We start from the raw sequence: 19,675 nt of genomic DNA, 5'->3' as shown, positions 1-19,675 counted from the left end.
TGAATGCTGAGAATGAACTGAGGGTTGAAGGGGGAGGGGGGAAAAGAGGTGGTGGTGATGGTGGAGGGCACTTAAGGGGAAGAGCACTGGGTGTTGTATGGAAAACAATTTGACAATAAAATATTATGGGAAAAAAAATAAAGTAAAAAACTAAAAGAACCCAAGTGTTCATGGCAATTACAAAGGACTTCACTATGTACCATCATGCTGACTAACCAGCCTTTGGCCTCAACAAATAATTTCTCCTTTTGACTGGACTAAGACTCCTTCAACCCTGGCATTTAGTGCCTTTCCTTGGTTTGATGCCATTACAAAATGTCAGTTTTTTATTTTAGTTTAAATTCACCTTTAAGGCAGAGGAGGATAGGAAAGGGGAGCTTACAAAATCAACCTTGTCTGGATAGCAAGCTTTCGTCTCAGATGATAGTGAATCACATGAGTGCCTTGGTTACAGCCCACATCCAAACAAGTAAGCACCTGAAAGAAGATGTTAAAATTTTTTTAAAATAAAAATTAGTCTGCTTTTGCAAATATATTAGAACCTATCAGCCTGGCATCCTTCCAGAATCTGCTGATAAATGCCCTCACCAAGCCCAGCAAATGAACCGTTTGCATTTCCTGAGCTGCTGTGAACAAGATACTCAAGTTCGCTGACCTCCTGAGTCTCCAGTGGAGTGAGGAGACTCTATTACATGCCCCTTTACCCCTCCCAGGCAGCTGGACCCCCTCTCTGGGAAGGCTTCATTTTGGCCTGAGGAATGCCTGGCTCACAGTGCTTTAGGAGCTCCTGTGGCCATCCAAGCTTGAAACAACCAAAGCAAGGAGAGAGAATCGCCGATGCAGAGCTCCCCGAGTACCTACCCTCAAGCCTGAAGGATCTCCAGCTCTGTTACGTTTATAGGTTGAAGATCTCTTAGGAGGCTTTGGCCCTGTGACTCCCAGCAGATCATGATATCTCACAACCAGGAAAGTTGGAAAGTTGATTTTCCAAAGATGGGACTGAGCAGAATGGAGGGAAGAAGCAAAACTTAAAAGTGTTGTACCTTATTTCCTGTACTACTTTTATTACTTTTCCCTCTTTTCCATGTGATCTATGGCATTTACACGTAAGTATCCAGTGTGTTTTTGCCCTGCAGTTGGCACCAAAAGCAGGCATTTCTGAAACATTGCTTTCCTACTGGCTGTGTAGCGTCTGGGGCAAGATGTCTTACACAATTTGGTAACCGTGCTGGTTGACCAGAACTAACACACCCTGAAAACTAATCTTCTAAGTACCACTGTCAACTTGTCAAATTTATTACATTGTAACTCGTACAGCTGAAGACTGTTTGGGTTATAAAGAACAGAAGAGGTACAGAAAGATGTAGGATAGTGAGTAAAAGAGCTAACATTTGTTGAGTGCATACTACATGCCTGGAACTTTTATAGGTAATTTTATATGTATTATCTTAGTTAAGCCTAACAAAAATTCTTAGAGGTAGACGATTCTGATCTTCAAAAGGCATCAAAAGGTTCAGTAGCTGCCAAGGTCACATAGCTAATGAGAGTCAGGATTTGAGTCCAGTGCTCTGTTACAATGCCTCTTGCATAGGTAAGTGAGTTAACACTCATGAGAAATATAAATAAGGCAAATTCCAGCTGTAGTACCGGTAGTTCTTAGAGACTCACCTGCAAGCTCAGTAGCCCTTTATAACACTGTTTCAGTGGAGATGAAAACACTATACATTGGGAACAAAAACTACTCAAAAGTTGGTAATAACCAGTATTACACAGAGAATAAATCCAAAGAGGCCTAAACACATTAAATTGAGTTATCCTCCTAACTACAAAATAATCTCAACAGATGCAGAAATGTATGTTAGCTCTCAAACCCACTGCAGAGAGAATTCTGCCTCCATTTTTCTCTTGTCAGTCCCTGTGGCACCCACAGTTCCAGTGACCACTGTCTGCATCTCTAAATAAGTGAGGTGCAACATCAATGATGTGGTCAAAGGAAGCCTGTCTTATCTCTACAGAATGGTAAGGCCTGAGTAGAAAGCAAGAGGTGATTGAATAGGGGTAAATGTCAAGTCCCTACTGTTATGCCAAATTCACTCTACATGGTCTTGTTCTGTCCTCAGTCTCTGTCCCAGACAGCTAATCCTTTTGGTTGATGAAAACCCATGGCCTCATCATGTCCAGTGACATATCACAGGAGGCCAAGAGAGCATTGCCAAAGCAGCTTGGCAGAAGGTGCTTGTCTGTTCATAGACTGTTTTGCACTTAGAAACAATGAAAAGTTAATGATTAAGTTAATGATAAAGTCAACATATGACCTTACTTAAGGAGGGGGCAGTGGTACCACCCATGCTCACACAGGCAGCAAATGTTGGAGCTAGGACTTAAATTCAGGTCTTCTGTCCACAAACCATTTTACTATTTGGCCAGAAGCTTTTCTCTTGCTTTCTTGCCCAGTGTAATTCTTTGGTAAGCCAGGGCAGCAGCTAAGGTTAGATCAGAAATCAGTTTCGTTTGCCTTCAAACCTCCTTTGTACATAGGTTCCCAGCTGCAAGCAGAGTGGGAAAATAGTGCCAAATAAGCAGATCAAGCCATTTACTTGTGAGTTACTTTTTTTCTGCTTCCGTTTTCGGGTCAAGTTTTTTTTTTTTTTTATGTTTGTTTATCTAGTTTGAGGGGTGGGGAGGGGCAGAGAGAAGGAGAAAGAGAATCCTAAGCCCGCTCTGTGCCATCTGCACAGCCTACCACAAACTGAGAAACCATGACCTGAGCCAGAATCAAGAGTCGGATACTCAACCAGCTGAGCCACCCAGGTGCCCCACAACAGTTACCTGTCAAACATGTCTACAAAAGTGAGCATAAGCTTCTATGCACCCAGGGAGAATAGTGTTTCTTTATAAGTAGAAGTATACATTTAAGGGTGTTCTGTGCCGACTTTTTTGAAAGAACCTGAAAAGAGGGAAGCTGAGGCAGTATTTACACACTCCAGTCATAAGTGAAGGAAAACCCCTCAATCCTACCCGCTACTCAGAAGGTGACTGGTACTAGTCTTTCCTTACTCTTCTCAGTCAGTCCCTTCTTCCCTGTCCCTCTATTCCTTCGTTTCCTTCATCAGCCAGGTTGCCTGAGTTCAACTCCCAAGTCCAACTGTGTGCTAGCTGTGAAATACTGGGCAGCTGACCTGACCCCCGTGTGTGTGGCCTCATCTATATGGAACAGGGATAGGCGGTATTTCTCTTGTAGGACTAAGCGAGTCAGTATGTGCGAGTGCTTGGACCCCGGTCAGGTACATAGTAAGTGTTGGTGGGAACACTTAGTCTGCGTCTCCTGTTTCCTACCCCGTGGAAGGAACCCTGCTGCTGAGACACTCCCGCCTGCTTTCCCCACCCCGTGCTTGCTGGAGGGTGACTTAGCCTGGTCAGAATTAGGGTGAGTATAACTAAAGCCCTTTCCCTCCCTTGGAAGTGAGCGGTCACCTCTGCTTTGCCGAGGGCAGCCCTCATCTGAGACTGGTAACGCTGCGATGCCAGCATGGTGGTCAGGCGGATTTCAGAGTTCACTGCTGAGGAGAAGGGCACGGTCCTCCCGCCCGTCGCCACAGGCCAGGGTCCTGCACCTCTGAGTTCCTTTCTCAGAAAGTTCCAGGTCCCCCTTCAGGGCACGGGACTGGCCTGACTGGCAGTGACATCTGGAGGAGAGTGTGGGCCCCAGACCTGTGTCTATCTTTGGGGTGACCTCTCATCCTCGACCCTGCAAGTGTATCCAAACAGACACTGCAGGGGGTGCCAGGCTCTGGTTCCAGGAAGGTGTCCTGGCCAGCAATCCTCCTGCTGACTGGCAGCATATTTCCTTTGCAAGAGTGGGCAAGATTAGGCCACCGAAATCAGGCTCATTTTGAGTGCCTCTCGCACATCAGAAACAAAGCAAGTTCAGGTCTTGGCTTGAGTTGCACCGGGTCAGTAAGACTCAAGGTAGGACCGGCAGATGTCCAGCAGGTGTTCCAACCCCACCGCTAGCGCCCAGCATGCCAGCCCCAGCAGGTGGGCTCCAGGGTGGCAATGCCCATCCCCTCTGAGGACAGTTGAGAGCATAACTCCACAACACCAATAGGCCCTTTCCATCCACACCCTCTCCTGCCTCCAATTGTGGTGATGTCATGCTCTCACACGTTGGTTTTAGCTGTGTTGGATGAGAGATCAGCATTTCTTGGGCAAAAGGAACTGCTCACCTCTCCTCTCTGCTAATGGTGTGCGAAGGCAGGAGTTCTGTCTCCATAGAAAGAGATGACATTCTAGAAATGCAGAGACTACAGCCTAAGGAGTTTAAGAGAGGATATAGTTGGAAGACATGTTGCTGTGTTGATGCTACAAAATTCAGAACACTATATTTAATATGTCTGGAAAATGAGAGGACTCACATGAAAACTGGGTATTCTGAGTGAGACTTGCATATGTGGTCATCATCAGCGAAGCACAGCAACCTCTGATATAGTCATTGGATGCGGCTGTCCACAGGTGGCCCTTGGGTGATAAAGTGTCAGAAGTAATGATGTAACCAGCATTAGGTAAATGGAATTAGGGAACTGCAGAAGCAAGAAGACCTGTTTGTTTCAATACAAACAGATTCTGAAAGGCCATGGCATCATGAGTAATAATGCTGTTGTTATTTCCTCAGTGTGGGAGATATCAAAATGAGCTAGGAACATTTCATATGACAAGATAGAACATGAGTAAACAGTTCTTAGACCTGGACAGGAAGAAATGATGCCTCAATAGTATGAAAAATCTTCACATGAACTGACCAGACCACAAACAAATACGTAAATACATCTTCTTTACTCATTATTTGTTCTAAATCTTGATTGATAAATCAAAATACTTCACTTGGACCCATGAGTTTTATAATTTTTTTATCCAAACTGTTTATATAGACAAGAGCCCAGCGAAAATATTTTTCAGTCTTGCACATCCTAGGGGTGGCCCTGGAGAGAAGTATTTGCCCAAAGAAACAACCATTTCCCTCACCTTAGCCTTTATTGGTGACAAGTAATACTTTGGTCACGATCAGCTGCTCTTTTGTCTTATTTCTCAGTTTGTTTAGAACTTGATCAGGGACTAGGAGTGCTATTTATTCAGACCCTCTCGAAGTCCCCAGTTGTAAGCACTCAATAAAGGGTGCCTATTATCATTTTTTAAACATTTGGGTTATATTTTTTATTGAGATATAATTGACATTACTTTCAGGTGTACAACATAATGACCCAATATTTGTATATATTACGAAATTATCACCCCAATGAACCTAGTTAACATGTGTGTCATACATAGTTACAAATTTATTTTTCCTTGAAATGAGGACTCTAAATATCTATCAGAAACTTCCAAATATACAGTACGGTATTATTAACTGTAGTCACCATGCTCTACATTGCATCTCCAGGACTCATTTATAACTGTAAGTCTGTACTCTTTGACCTCATGTACCCATTTTGCCTTTATCCCCCAAATCCTCCCACACCTGGCAACCATCAATCATTTCTCTATATCTTTGAAGTTTGGGGACTTTTTGATTTTTGGTTTTTGAGCTGTTTTAGATTTCACATATAAGTGAGATCATACAGCTTATGTCTGTCCCTGTCTGACTTATCTCACTTGGCATAATGCCCTCAAGGTCCATCCACATTGTTGCAAATGGCAAGATCTCCTTCTTCTTTATGGTTGAATAGTATTCCAGTGTGTGTGTGTGTGTGTGTGTGTGTGTGTGTGTGTGCGCGCGCGCGCGCACGCGCATGCGCTTGCTTTTATATATATATATTTTATCCATTCATCCATCAATGGACACTTAGGTTGCTTCCTTATCTTGGCTATTGTAAATAATGCTACAATAAATATGGCGGTGTATATATCTTTTAGAATTAGCATTTTCATATTTTCAAGATAAATACCCAGAACAGGACTTGCTGGATCATATGGTAGTTCTGTTTAAGTTTGTGAGGAACCTCCATACTGTTTTCCAGAGTGGCTGCACCAGTTTACATTCCCACCACCTGTAAGGGTTCCCTTTCCTCTGAATCCTTGCCAACACTTATTATTTCTTATATTTTGGATGACAGCATTCCTAACAGGAGAGTTGAGGTGCATCTCATGATTTTGATTTGCATTTCCCTGATGACTAGTGATGCCGAGCATCTTTTTGGCTATTTGTATATGTTCTTAGGAAAAATGTCTATTTGGGTCCATTCCCATTTTTATAACCAGATTATTTGTCTTTTGTTAAGTTGTATCAGTTCTTTATATTTTTTATATTAACCCCTTATCAGAAATGATTTATAAATACTTCTCCCTTCCAATAGTTTGTCTTTTCATTTTGTTGATGGTTTTCTTTGCTGCATAGAAGATTTATGTTAAAGTTATATGTTTCTAAGGATTTATCCGGGACTTTACCCAAGAATTTAGGCTGTCAAATTTATTGGTATATAATTGTTCTAGAAGTCTCTTACGGTCCTATGGATTTCTGCAGTATCAGTTGTATTGTCTCCTCTTTCATTTCTTTTTTTTTTTTAATGCTTTTTTTAAAATTTATTTTTGAGAGACAGAGAGAGACAGCTGGAGCAGGGGAGGGTCAGAGAGAGAGGGAGATACAGAATCTGAAACAGGCTCCAGGCTCTGAGCTGCCTGTCAGCACAGAGCCCGACGCGGGGCTCTAACCCACAAACCGTGAGATCTGACCTGAGCCGAAGCCGGATGCTTAACCGACTGAGCCACCCAGGCGCCCGTCCTCTTTCATTTCTGATTTTATTTAAGCCCTCTCTCTTTTTCTTGGTGAGTGTACCTAAAGGTTTGTCATTTTATTTATTTTTTCAAAGAACAAGTTCTTAGATTGATCTTTTCTCTTATCTTTTTAATCTTTATTTCAGTTATTTATACCTTTCCCACAATGTTTTATATTTTTGACATTATAGTTTATTTATTTTCATCTTATATCTCCTGGCCAATTATTGTAGTTATAGTTGTTTTTACTACTTTTCTTCTTTAACTGTCGTATTAGCTTTATAAGTGATTAATCCACTACCTTTACTATATATCTTTCCTTATCGGTGGGATTTATACTTTCATTGTTTTCTTATTATTAATAAGCACCCTTCCTTTCAGCTTGGGGAAGTCCTTTTAACATTTCCTGTAAGGCCAGTTTGTAGTGAACTCCCCTAGCTTTGACTTGTCTGGACAACTATCTCTCCTTCAATTCTGAATGAAAACTCTGCTAGGTAGAGTGTTCTTGGTTACAAATGTTTTACTTTTAGCACTCTGAATATATTGTGCTAATTTCTTCTGGCATGCAAAGCTTCTGCTTACAAATTGATAGACTTATGGGGGCTCCCTTGTATATAACAAGTTGCTTTTCTCTTGCTATTTTTAAGATTCTCTTCTTGTCTTTAAATTTGACATTTTAATTAAATGTGTCTTGGTGTGGGTCTCTTTGGGTTCACGGGCCTCGTAGATCTAGATGCCCGTTTCCTTCCCCAGGTTAGGGAAGTTTTCAGCCATTATTTCTTGCAATAAGTTTCTGTCCTTTCCGTTTCTCTTCTCCTTTTGGCACTCCTATAGCGTGACTGTTACTCTGCCTGATGTTGTGCCATAAGTCCTTTGCGCTACCTTCACTTTTTAAAATTCTCTTTTCTTTTTGTTGCTCTGGGTGAGTTCCATGGTCTGTTCTTTGAACTGACTGATCCTTTCTTCTGCTTTATCTAGTCTTCTACTGAACACTGCTAGTCTATTTTCTGCTCAGTTTTTTCTTCAGCTTTGTGACATCTATGTGTATCTTCATATATTTTCTATCTCTTTGTTGAAATTCTCACTGTGTTTGTCCATGCTTCTCCCAAGTTCAGGCAGCCTCTTTATGACCATCACTTTAAGCTGTTTATCAGGGAGATAATTCTCTCCATTGTATTAACATTTTTCCTGAGGTGTTGTCTTGTTCTGTGTTTCCTCATTTTGCTTGACTCTGTTTTTACGTACTAGATGAAACGGCCACCTCTTCTAATCTTCGAGGAGGGGCCTTATGATAAGTCTTATCGTTAACCATGTCCTAGCTCTTGGTTGTCTCTCAAGCTTTCGTGATTGTTCAAGCAGCCCATTTTTTTTAGTGTCTAGTCATTGAGGGTGTGCTAAGATCTATCAGTGTCCCAAAGATGGGGACCTCAATAAGCGCCTAGGTTCAGGCTGATTGGAAATCGGATCTCAGGCAGCAGCTTTTAAAGTATGCAAATATATACAGCCATGTGGGACTGCAGGTGTAAGCCCTACTGGCCACCAGACAAGGTAACAGAGGTATCCCCTGGACAAGAATCACAAAACTCAGGGCTCCAGACAAGCATATAAGCTCCTTTCTTAGAGACACGGGGAAACTCTAACGTGGCAGCGGGAGAGCACAGAGATGGCATGTCACCGGGCCTGCGTTCCCTGCGGAGCCCTCCTTAGGCCTCTGGCTATGCACCAAACCTGAAGCCTGCCCCTCAGGCAGTCTCCAGAGGAAGCAAATAGGCCTCTTTCTTCGAAGGACTGGGGATGTTTTCGTCCTTGTTCCGTTAGCTGTACAATGCCCTGGGGGATGGCAGTTTGCTAAAAACTCTCTTTCCAATTATTACTGTCCCTTGGGACCCAGGGATGCAAGGTCCACTTATGTCCCCAGAGCCATATAATCAAGGGATGCCCCCTAGGCTGCAGCTGCAAAAATCAGGGCAACAGACATAAGGACTGGGACATCAGACATCTCTAAAAATTCCCCTTTAGAAGATGCAGGGGGAGAGTGTGCAGATGGACCCTGCTGTGTAGAGGGTAAAGATGGCACCCACTGAGGGTGAAAAGGAGGTTACAGTTAAAAAAAAAAGCATCTGCCAGCTTTAGCAAGGTCAAGGGAGAGCACAAAAATGGTGCCATCATCTCCTTCATCCCTGGAGAGTATCCCCAACAGCCCTTGCCCCTCTGGGTGATAGAAAAACTGACCTTAAGGTTAGCTAATGAATCTCTTTTTCATAAAGTCTGGGCACTTTTCAAAAAGCTGCTTAGAATGAATAAGTCCGCACACAAGCCCTTTAAGAGGCATCGCCCAGCTCACCACAGCCCTTTGGGTCTCATGGAAGTGAGCCCCACTGGTTTTCAAAGCCTCATGATTTGGGGGCTTGTCTGTCGGGTACAGGTCTCAAAATCTGGAGTGTCTGATGTGGGGTATGAACAGTTCACTCCTCAGGGAGAAGCTCTGGGTTTATAAATTCCCTCCTGATTGTGGGTCGCTGTGCTGAGGGTGTGGTTTATGGTGAGATTGTGTCTCAACCTTTCCCGCCCACTTCCATGTGGCCTTCTTGTGTGCCAGTGTGTAGGAGCTGCTCAGCTAGCTTTTAGCTCTTTTTCGGAGGAAATTTGTTCCATATGCAACTGTAGGTTTCAGTGTGTCCTTGGTGGGGTTGACTTCAGGATCTTTCTACAGAACAGAGCCAGAAAATAAGTGATTAGCAAATGATGAAGATGAGTCACAAAGACTCAGAAGCAGATGGGATGGGCCAAATTGGGACAATTTGTGCATCAAAAAAAAAAATAATGATTATGAAAAACCCATGAAACAAAATAGGGAACTGTGAATCTATTCAGATATAAATAAATATATGAACGTTGGATTAAAAAAAACACAATATGGGGTGCTTGGGTGGCTCATTCCATAGTATTTGACTTCAGCTCAGGTCATGATCTCGCTGTTCATGGGTTCAAGCCCTGCATCAGGCTCTGTCCTGACAATTCAGAGCCTGAAGCCTGCTTTTGATTCTGTATCTCCTTCTCTCTCTCTGTCCCTCCCCTGCTCACTCTGTCTCTAGCTCTCACGAATAAACATAAAACAACTTTTTTAACACAATATTTTACATAATTTCAAAGTACTTCTCTATAGAACACTTATTAATTACCAAGAGAAAAAAGGTAACTTTATAGTAAAAACATCTGGCAGATATCAACTTTTCAAGTTGTCAAAGAGAACAAATATCAAGAATGAGAAAATTGAAATCCTGTGCTGCCTAACAGAAGGCCTTTAGAAGAACTTCTATGATAGTCCTGCAAAAGATGCATAACATCAATCTAACTATGAAAAGATATCAGAAAACTCCAAGTGGAAAAACATTCCTATAATCTTCAAAAGATTTGAGGTCAGGAGGGTCAGAGAAAAACTGATAAACTGCTCTACACTAAAGGGGAGTCACAGACATGACAAATGCAATGCATGATTCAGAACTGGACCTTTTTGATTAAACTGGAGTGAGGTCTGAGGCTTAGATGGTGGCAATATGTCATACTCAGGCTTCTCAAGATGGTGCCCGGCAAAGCTGCTACAGCGGTTACATCATCATACCCTCCTGGGTTTGAGTCTAGGAAAAGAGGATTGTTTTCAGTAGCATCCCCAGCAGTCCAGACCCTAACTTTGTCATATTCATTACTCTTCCAATCACTGTGAGCAAAAGGAGGAGCTGCTGTAATTTGTCAGGCCTGACTCACGTATTTGAGGTCAAGACCACCCATGGGGATTTGGGGTGGAATTCCATAAACCTGTGGGCTAATTGTGGGTGAGGATACCTGGTGGGAAAGTAGGAAAAAGAAGGGGCAATGAAAATCAGGAAGGCAAATGTCCAAAATGTTCACTGCTGCATGGTGATAAAACCTTTAAACCTCCTTCAAAGCTATCAATTTACTCTCACATGGTGCAGTTTTGAAAATCTGTGATTTTTAAACAAGTTTTATTAATTAATTTATTTATTTAGAGAGTATGTGCTCATGCACACGAGAGGAGGAGGGGCAGAGAGAGAGGGAGAGAGAGAATCCTGAGCAGGCTTCACACTGTCAGTACAGAGCCTTGATGCAGCGTTCGATCTCACAAACCATGAGATCATGACCGGAGCCCAAATCAAGAACTGGATGCTTGGAGCACCTGGGTGGCTCAGTCAGTTAAGTGTCCGACTTCAACTCAGGTCATGATCTCACGGTTCATGGGTTCGAGCCCTGCATCTGGCTCTGTGCTGACAGCTAGCTCAGAGCCTAGAGCTTGCTTGGAATTCTGTGTCTCCCTCTCTGACCCTCCCTCGTTCATGCTCTGTCTCTCTCTGTCTCTCAGTAATAAATAAATGTAAAAAAAATTGGATGCTTAACCTACTAGGCCACTCAAGCACCCCTGAAAATCTGTGATTTTAATAAGCTCATGGCAATCTGGTAATAGAAAATAATTTCTTCCTATTGTCAGTTACTTAATATTTCTATCCAATTTGGATCTAAGTCCTAACATGTTCTAGAATAAGTACACCATTTGTCTTTCCAGACAGGTTAAGGTGTTTTGTTCATATGCCTTTTTTCATATCTGTAAGAAATCATGGTCTGAACAAGAGTCCAACAAATTTGGTCTCTCAGAACTTTTTAAAACTCAGTAAATCACTTACCAGGTTTTTGTATTCTAGTTTCTGATTATATTTGAATTAACTTAGTCTCTACAGCTACTTCGAGTTTCTCCATACACTTCAGTCCCATGTTGACAAAGGGCTAGATTCCGTTTGTCTATAAACTCTACATAAAAAATAGAAACTGTTTTCCATTCTTGAATATTGTTCAAGATTTCATGCGTTTAGGTCTACACACTACTGCAATAGTGTCGTGCCTGATTTTCCCATCCTGAATTCCTGATGAATAGCTACATAAGTGAGACTCAGATTTTTTTTAATCCAACAAGGATTTTAAAGAGGCTTGAAAGTGAAATTAATGTCACCAAAGCAATTTCCCTATTTTTCTTTTCTATTTGCAATTACAAGAATATAATATTAAGGTCTCTTTAAAGTTTAGAAGATAAATTTAGCTTTTAGTATTTAATCAAATTACAGCGATGATGATGATGTCAAGATTTGGAACAGCTGTATGAATAGCCCACTTACTACTGCTTCCAGAAACTCTACTTGCTCTGCCCATATCAGATAGTGTGTGTCATCTTCTATCTTTCCAGTTCTGATATTTGCAATGATCTTAGTCATAATTAATTACTAATATAGGATGGTAACTATTTAGTGATGTTTCAAATCCTTCGAAATAGATTCATTCACCCGAGTGCCCAGTATTTCTTTAATGATTGGCACATCCATCACTAACTCTTCTATATAGCGTTCTGCCTTCTCTAAAACAACAAACTTGAAAATCTTTAATTCAGTTTTTCAAAACAAGCTTCAGGTTGCTAGGATGTAGATCGTTGGTTAAAATTGATGGATTACCTACCTGCATTTCAGCACTAATTACAGGAAACAGCTTACAGATTCTTCCCCCCACCCTCCCCACCTCAGCCTAGCCAAGTCTTCTATATTCATTCCATACAGATAGTTTTACCCAGGCAAAATCAGAAATCACAGAATGTGAAAGCTGGAAAGCAATTTTAGAAATCATGTGAGATGCTCCATGGTTTAGATTCTTATGAGAATTGAAAGAAACATATGAGCACACTCCTTGAGAACATGCATATTAAAACATATATGTGCAACTTCTTAGATCCCAGAAAAAGAATCTGGGTTTATTTGGCTTATAAGATTATTAAGATGAAGTGACTTGCTCAAGACCATAGAACAAGTTGATGGAGTTGGAGCTCAAGCCTAAAGTACAGGGAGTCCTGGCTACCCCAGAGATTATTATCTGAGGTCCAGCTGCTATACAGATGGCATGGGGACCTTTGAAGGAAGATAGTGTCTACAGACCAAACAGTCACAAAGTCATTCGTCATTCACATATCCTGCTCCATGAGGTGCCTGAGTGGTTCAGTTGGTTAAGCATCTGACTCTTGATTTGGGCTCAAGTCATGATTTCAGGGTTGTGAGATCAAGCCCCATATAGGGCTCCAGGCTGGATGTGGAGCCTGCTTAAGATACTGTCTCTCCTCCTATCGCTCATGCCCTGTATGTGCTGAGGTACAGTTTTGTTGGAACGTTACACCAAAATCTACAGGTTTAAATGTCCTTAAATCCTATGAAAACTTCTTTATTTCATTGACTGTAAAGTTTTGTTCCCTGTTTGAAGTAAGCTCGCTTTAGATTGCTGTTTTTTAGTTTCACCCCTTATTCTTAGATAATGAATATATCCTTTATTTCATTCCACCTTCAAGAGGCAGAAACTTCCTTTATGTGTTCACCTTTAATTTCATTTTTCTGATTCCAAGTCACAAAGTTACTTGAGGACTGTCTTTTTGCAAATCTCCCTCTAGGATTTTTTCAACCAAGTTCATAGATATGGAGTGTCAATGATGACCTCTGGGCAATAACATTGTTGTGCTACAAATTGAGTAAATTTTGATTAACTGGGAAGAACTTTTCTGAGAGTCCATGTGCAGTGTAACTCAATATTGTTTTGAGAAATGAGAATGTCATTGGAACCAAAGGGCATAGACATGAAATAGATGAATTCTGGGTTATTTATCGAATGCCTCTCTAAGAATTTTATAAAGTCTTATGTGGCTTGAATAATTTGTAACTATACATGTTTCTGTTCCCAGACATTTTAATCATTAATGATTCTGCAGCATAAAACACTCTCCAAGACATTTCATTTTCTTTAGTAATCTAAGAATGAATTATAAAATTAACCTTTCTAATTAGATTATTTGGGCTTATCCAGCAGAATGGAATTGCTGCTAATTTGAACTGTTGATCAATTTCTTACTGGGACTTTACAATGGCAATCAAATTCAGGGACTCATATTTAGGCACCTCTTTTGCTTAGTTACCTGTCCAGAGTCTTTATAGTTTTTGCCCCAATATTTTGGAGGCTGAGTACCAATGGTAACATAGAACTATTGGTAGGAGGATGTATAATTTATCATCCAAACTAGGGCACCTTTGAGGGGGGCACTTGCAGTAAATACCTGGGGACATAGCTGTAGACAAGGGTCATCCCACACACAAGGACATGTGCCCTCTGTACCCACTAATGATCTGTTTGTTCTGGTTTCTTGGGAGTCAGGGGCTCCTGGCCCATTATTTACAAAGCCCCTCTAATCCAAGATCCAGGTCCTGACTTATCAGGACATAGTGTCCCCAGACACAGCTTCCCCAAGAACCAAATGTACCTAGGAGACAGCAATCTCTACTGCAAAAAGGGTTAGACTGGGTCTAGCCCTGGGGACCCTCACCTCTGCATACTTCCTTGTCCTTGTTGGTTGAATTATCTCCAGTAGATCAAGGCTAAATGACATTCCAAGGAGAAAATGAGGTAAATCCCATCTAAACACAGAACACTGAGCCATGGTGTGGCATGGTGTGATGTGGTGTAGTGTGTGTGGGGTGGGGAGGAGTGGCAGAGAGAGAGAGAGAGAGAGAGAGAGAGATCATAATGATGAAATGGGGGACTAAAATGGAACCTTGTCATGAGTTCTGCCCTTTTTCTTACTAATGGTGTGATCTTTAATCTTTTTGATCCCCAGTCTCTCCATATATAAAATGAAGGTGATACTGATCACTACCTAACATAGTTATTAGAAGGCCTAAAAGTTTGCCTGCTGTTCTCCATATCTAGTCTCCCTTCTTTCCTTTAGTAATAGAATTTGCCAAGTTTTAAATTGGGCCCACAATCTCCAAACTAGCTGCTATATCTACCAGCTTTCCTTATAGCTCTGGTAAAGGTGATCAAGACTTCACAAGGAAGCTGTGACCCTTCTCTCCTGCTTTTCTCCTTTCTTCTGGCAAGGAAATAGCAATAACTGGAGCAGCCAGCCTGGAGCTAGAGATGACACATTCTATCTAGCAGAGACTATCACTTCTATACTGACATATGAGAGAAAAATCAGTGTTTACCTCACTTATGACTGCACTTGCGGCCATAACTCACACAAACACGATAGTTGCTTTGAAAGCTCAATAGAGTTGGAGTCAAAGTGTATGTTTTAGTCCTGCTCTGTTGCTTCCATGACCTAGGGAATCTCTAAGTGTCACTTTTCTCATCTTAAAATATAAATAATGAATGAATATAACATACTATTACTACTTTTCTTTCAGAAGCAGGGTTCATCTCCATGAGTTTATTCATTCATTTGCAAACATTTAAAGATCCAGGCACTATATCTAAGACACAGGGTTGTCTAACATTGCGTAAGGCACTGAATTTCCAACCTTCCTGTGGACAGAGAGTAAATAGAGCAACAAGAAATATTACATAATGATGAGTGTTACAGTTATTATAAAACAAGATGATGTTTTAGAGATTGAGTAGGAGGGCATTAATGGGTATGGCCAGAAAAGGAATCTCTGACATTTCTGTTGAGAGTAAATAACAAAAGGAGCCAGTGTGTAAAGATTTGAGAGGCAGAACTCTAGACAGAACCGATGGTGAGACGAGCATAATTTATAATTTGTTCAAAAACCAGAAAGAAAGCCAGTGTGGCTAGAGCAGAGTGAGAAAGTGGTGGGTTGTGTGATTATCAAATCAGAGGTAGGAGAGGCCAGATCATCTGTATAGTTGACAGAATTAATTCCAAGCATAATGAGAAGTCCATGGGAAGGATCCAATAGCACTTCCATTTAGACTTCCTCAGAGGCCAATTCTGTGTCCATGGAAAACATAATGTATTATACAAATCAAGCAGCTTTTTAAAATAGAGGAGAAGCTCTAGCTACCAGTTTTCTGAGAAGGCCCAGGGGTGTTCCCAGGAGAGTGTTTACACCCAAGGCAGGCACCACTGCTGAGTCCTTTATGGTCCTTATTCTTTAAAGAGATTAGCAGTTTAGAATTTTATGTGGGAGATACCTAGCTTTGAATCCCAGTTCCTCTACCACCAGATGTCTGACATTAGATAAGGCAGCCCACCTCTTGAAGTTTAATTTATTCTCACACATAAAATGTGGAAAATAAGATCCATTTCAGCAATGTCATTGTAAGGCTTCCGTGAGATATCATCTGTGAAATGCATGACACATTATAAGGACTCAATAAAAACATGGCTTCTATATATATTCACTTTTTGTATAGTCCTAGAATTCACTGAGAACTCAGAAGGCCAGTCCATCACTCCACAGAGATACTGAGGTGAAGACTGAAGGCTTTAGGACTCTCCCTCGAGTCCCACAAAGCCTTGTTAAAATTCTTATTCTTCTCCTGAGCCTGCCTTCCCTCAGGGCCCACACTGACTCCTTGCCTCAGATCCTTTCTGTCCTACTACTGCTCACAGCGATATTTTGTTTTAGGACATTTCATACGGCTACGCCTTGTTTCTATATTCAATAAAAAATAAAAATGCTCCTTGAGAGAAGAGATTACTTATCATCCTTCACCTTTGTTTTCCAAGTGTTTTCAAGTACAGAAAGTGCTTAACAAATACGTGTTTGATGAATCAAAGAATGGACAAAGGGATGAATAAGAGCATTCAGTTGATAACTTTGTCTCCCTAAACTTCCATCTACTCTACATCTTCTATTTGTCCTGGAATCCATTGTCCACCCTTCTCATCCTGCTCCAGGAAGCCAAATCACTGTGCCCCTTTGTCATATGACTTCTGACAGGTTTGGCCAATGAGAAGCAGTGGCAGGAGACTGGAAGATGGGCAAGAGAGTGAGGTCTGGACTTGGAAGTTCTTTTTCTATTGCTACTCTTTCTGAGTTCCTATAACTGTTGCAGCTATCTAAGGCCTAGGGGTGGTGACTCCCTGCTATTTCTAGCCCTGGGAATTTCCTCATTAGTTCTCCAAACCCTGCCCACACATTGTAAGTAATCCATTTTTAAAAGTGCTCTCAAATTACCTCCTTTGGATCTGCCAGAGTTTTTCCCCAGGGATGCTAACATATCTCACATATGCCAACTTGGGTAGATCTAACTATATCCCATTCTAGATTAGGACTTGGATTCTTATTTGTTCTAGGAGAGGAGATGCTACCACCTTCCTTGGTAATCTTCCATTGTTTCACAACCATACCAAATTGCTACAACTTGGGCAAACAAATTAGGATGAAGCTGTCCATTGTCTGGAAGAACTAAGCAAGTTGTTCACAGGAATTATAGAATTGAGCAGACATGAGCTATTGCTGACAGTTAAATGTTTTTAAGTAGGGTAAAATAAAATGTCACTTCATGGGAGAAACTAAAAATACTTTTGAAAGTGTATATTGTGCATGAGTTTTTTTCCTACTCTGAGTTGCCAGGCTGTGGGTGTTGAAAACTCTTCAGATTTGGTCTGTCATGTTTAGATGGTAGGTGGGAAAAGAAATTCTTCTTTAAAACTTTCAAGATGTTCATTCCATTGTCTCCTGTTTAAGTGTGAATTATAGAATGTTGGATCCAAAAATATCTAAGCTGATGCAGTGAAGGTCAATTGGTAGCTTCCAGGGAGGACAGGTTGGTTACCTGTGGAATGGTGTCTCCAAACTATTCCCTCCTGGTTCTCGGGCCACCACCTAGATCACTTTTGCAACTGATTCTTCTGATACCAGGGCATTTTTCTGTCAAATACAATCTTAGAAATGGCAAGGTAGTTTCAAAAAATTGGAATTTTAAAGGAAAAAGCAGTGAAATATTTTTCATTTGCAACATTGACTGTCCAAAGAAGAAAATGTTACTAATACAGATAAATGAGTAAGCAAAAGGAGAATTTGCATCCAGCCATAGCCACTCCAGTCACGGGGGGATGAATGACAACTGTGTTGGTGGCCTGTGGCCTGCAGCATTTGCCTGTAGTCGCTATGAGTTTGCCTTTCAATCCGAACCCTTTGCTCAGTTGATTAAAGGGGAGCCAGTGACGGAGAAATTCAAGTGAAGGTGCAGGACACGGGCTACCTGGTGTCTGTAGATGACTTTATGAACACGCAGCTTGCTCACATAGGATACTTAGATGGAGCATTGTCGGGACATTGAGTGAAGTTTTAATAAGATGTAACAACGTCCTTTATATCATGGGTGTTGAAGAAGAAGAAGAAGATGGGGAAATGAGAGAATATCCGCTTTTTGTAGGCAATAAGCATAAATAAACTCAAAGGAGGAGGAGATTGAAAGGCTCCTAATTGGTTGACTTGGGAAATTACTTTCCACTGACTCTAGCTCACTAAACATCTATCTTTAATTCCCTGATTTCACAACTTGGAGCTTCTTGGGCATTCCCATGGAGCAGCTAGACATTTTGTGCAGTGAATAGCCCTTCACGCTTTGCATACTACTCACACCTTCCCAGCTTCTTGGCAGGATGGTAGGTATTCAGTGGTCTGCGACTCAGTTTGTGAAGCTAATGACCTCAACCAAATGACCTCTTTCCAAGGCAAGCATAGCTTGCAGATCACAAGCTCTCTGGTATTCATCATTCCCAGAGCAGCCTGTCCGGAGTTTCTTTCCCCAGAAGGAAAGAACCCTTGTTCTTGGTCAGGTGTACCAAGTGCATGCAGTCTCTGCAGAGAAGATAAGAAGCATCCACAATTTGGCCACTGATTTCCCTTCTGTTTCCAGCTTTCAAAACAATTATTTTATTTATTTATTCATTCAACAAAAGTTATAGATATTGGAGATGCATCCTTGAACCCAATCAAATAAATTTAATTCTCTCATTGTGTCGAGGGCAATTATGTAATAAACAAAAGAATGAACCGAACAACTGCAAAAGTCCAATCAGCTTCCTGTCCCATTTTCAAAGAAAAACAGTGAAAACAAAGGCTCTTTGTGAAAAAGGAAGTCGGGCTTGGGCCACACCACTGTTACACCCCCTGCTGCCAGGTACAGACACACCCTCTTCCAGAGAGACACTGAAGCTAGAGTAGAAGTTCAATTTGGAATGGCTTCTGAGAGTTCTATGTTACAAGTGCTTTCCAATGTCAGTTGCACATCTGAGCCCCCTGGGGAGTTTATAAAAGAACGTATATTTAGGGCTTTCCCTTGGATATTCTAGTTAGTAAGTCTGATGTAGGGCCCAGGAATTTTCAGTTTAGAGAAATTTTTCAGGTGATTCTAAGCATAGCCAGCTCCAAGAACCACTGATCTCAATCAATTTTATCCTCCAAGAAAGAAGAACATCGGTGGTTCCTGTGGAAACATCAGTGCTGTGGAGTTCCCAAGCCCATTTATTCCATTAGTGGGAAAATCTACGTACAAATTACATCCCATCATTATAACGCTAAAATTGGACCCTTTGTACTTCGCCACCCTGATACTGACTTGTTCCGAGAAACAACACAGGACCGATTTTCACCCTCCTTTTCTGTTAGCCCTTTTAGTGTGTGTGTGGCTGGAGCGAGGGAGGAGAGGCAGCTCCTCATCAATCCCCTTGTTCCTCATGTGGCAGTTTCTGGACTCTTCTGCACATCACCCCAGGCAAAGAGGGTTTAAAATGTGAAGGCTGGGGCGCCTGGGTGGCTCAGTCGATTAAGTAGCCGGCTTCGGCTCAGGTCATGATCTCACGGTTCATGGGTTCGAGCCCCGCGTCGGGCTCTGTGCTGACAGGGAGCTCAGAGCCTGGAGCCTGCTTCCGGTTCTGTGTGTCCCTCTCTCTTTGCCCCTCCTCTGCTCGCACCGTGTCTCTCTGTCTCTCAAAAACAAATAAAAGACATTAAAAAAATTTAAAAAGATGTGAAGGCTATGTTTGTTGGACTCAGGCTATAAGTTACTCAGATACTATTCCTAGTAACACACCTCAGAATGGCTTGTGCTCCCTGATTCC

The sequence above is a fragment of the Suricata suricatta genome, chromosome 6 (genome assembly GCF_006229205.1).
Source record: "Suricata suricatta isolate VVHF042 chromosome 6, meerkat_22Aug2017_6uvM2_HiC, whole genome shotgun sequence".
NCBI classification, from domain to species: domain Eukaryota; kingdom Metazoa; phylum Chordata; class Mammalia; order Carnivora; family Herpestidae; genus Suricata; species Suricata suricatta.
Note: the sequence above shows the minus strand (reverse complement) of the source record.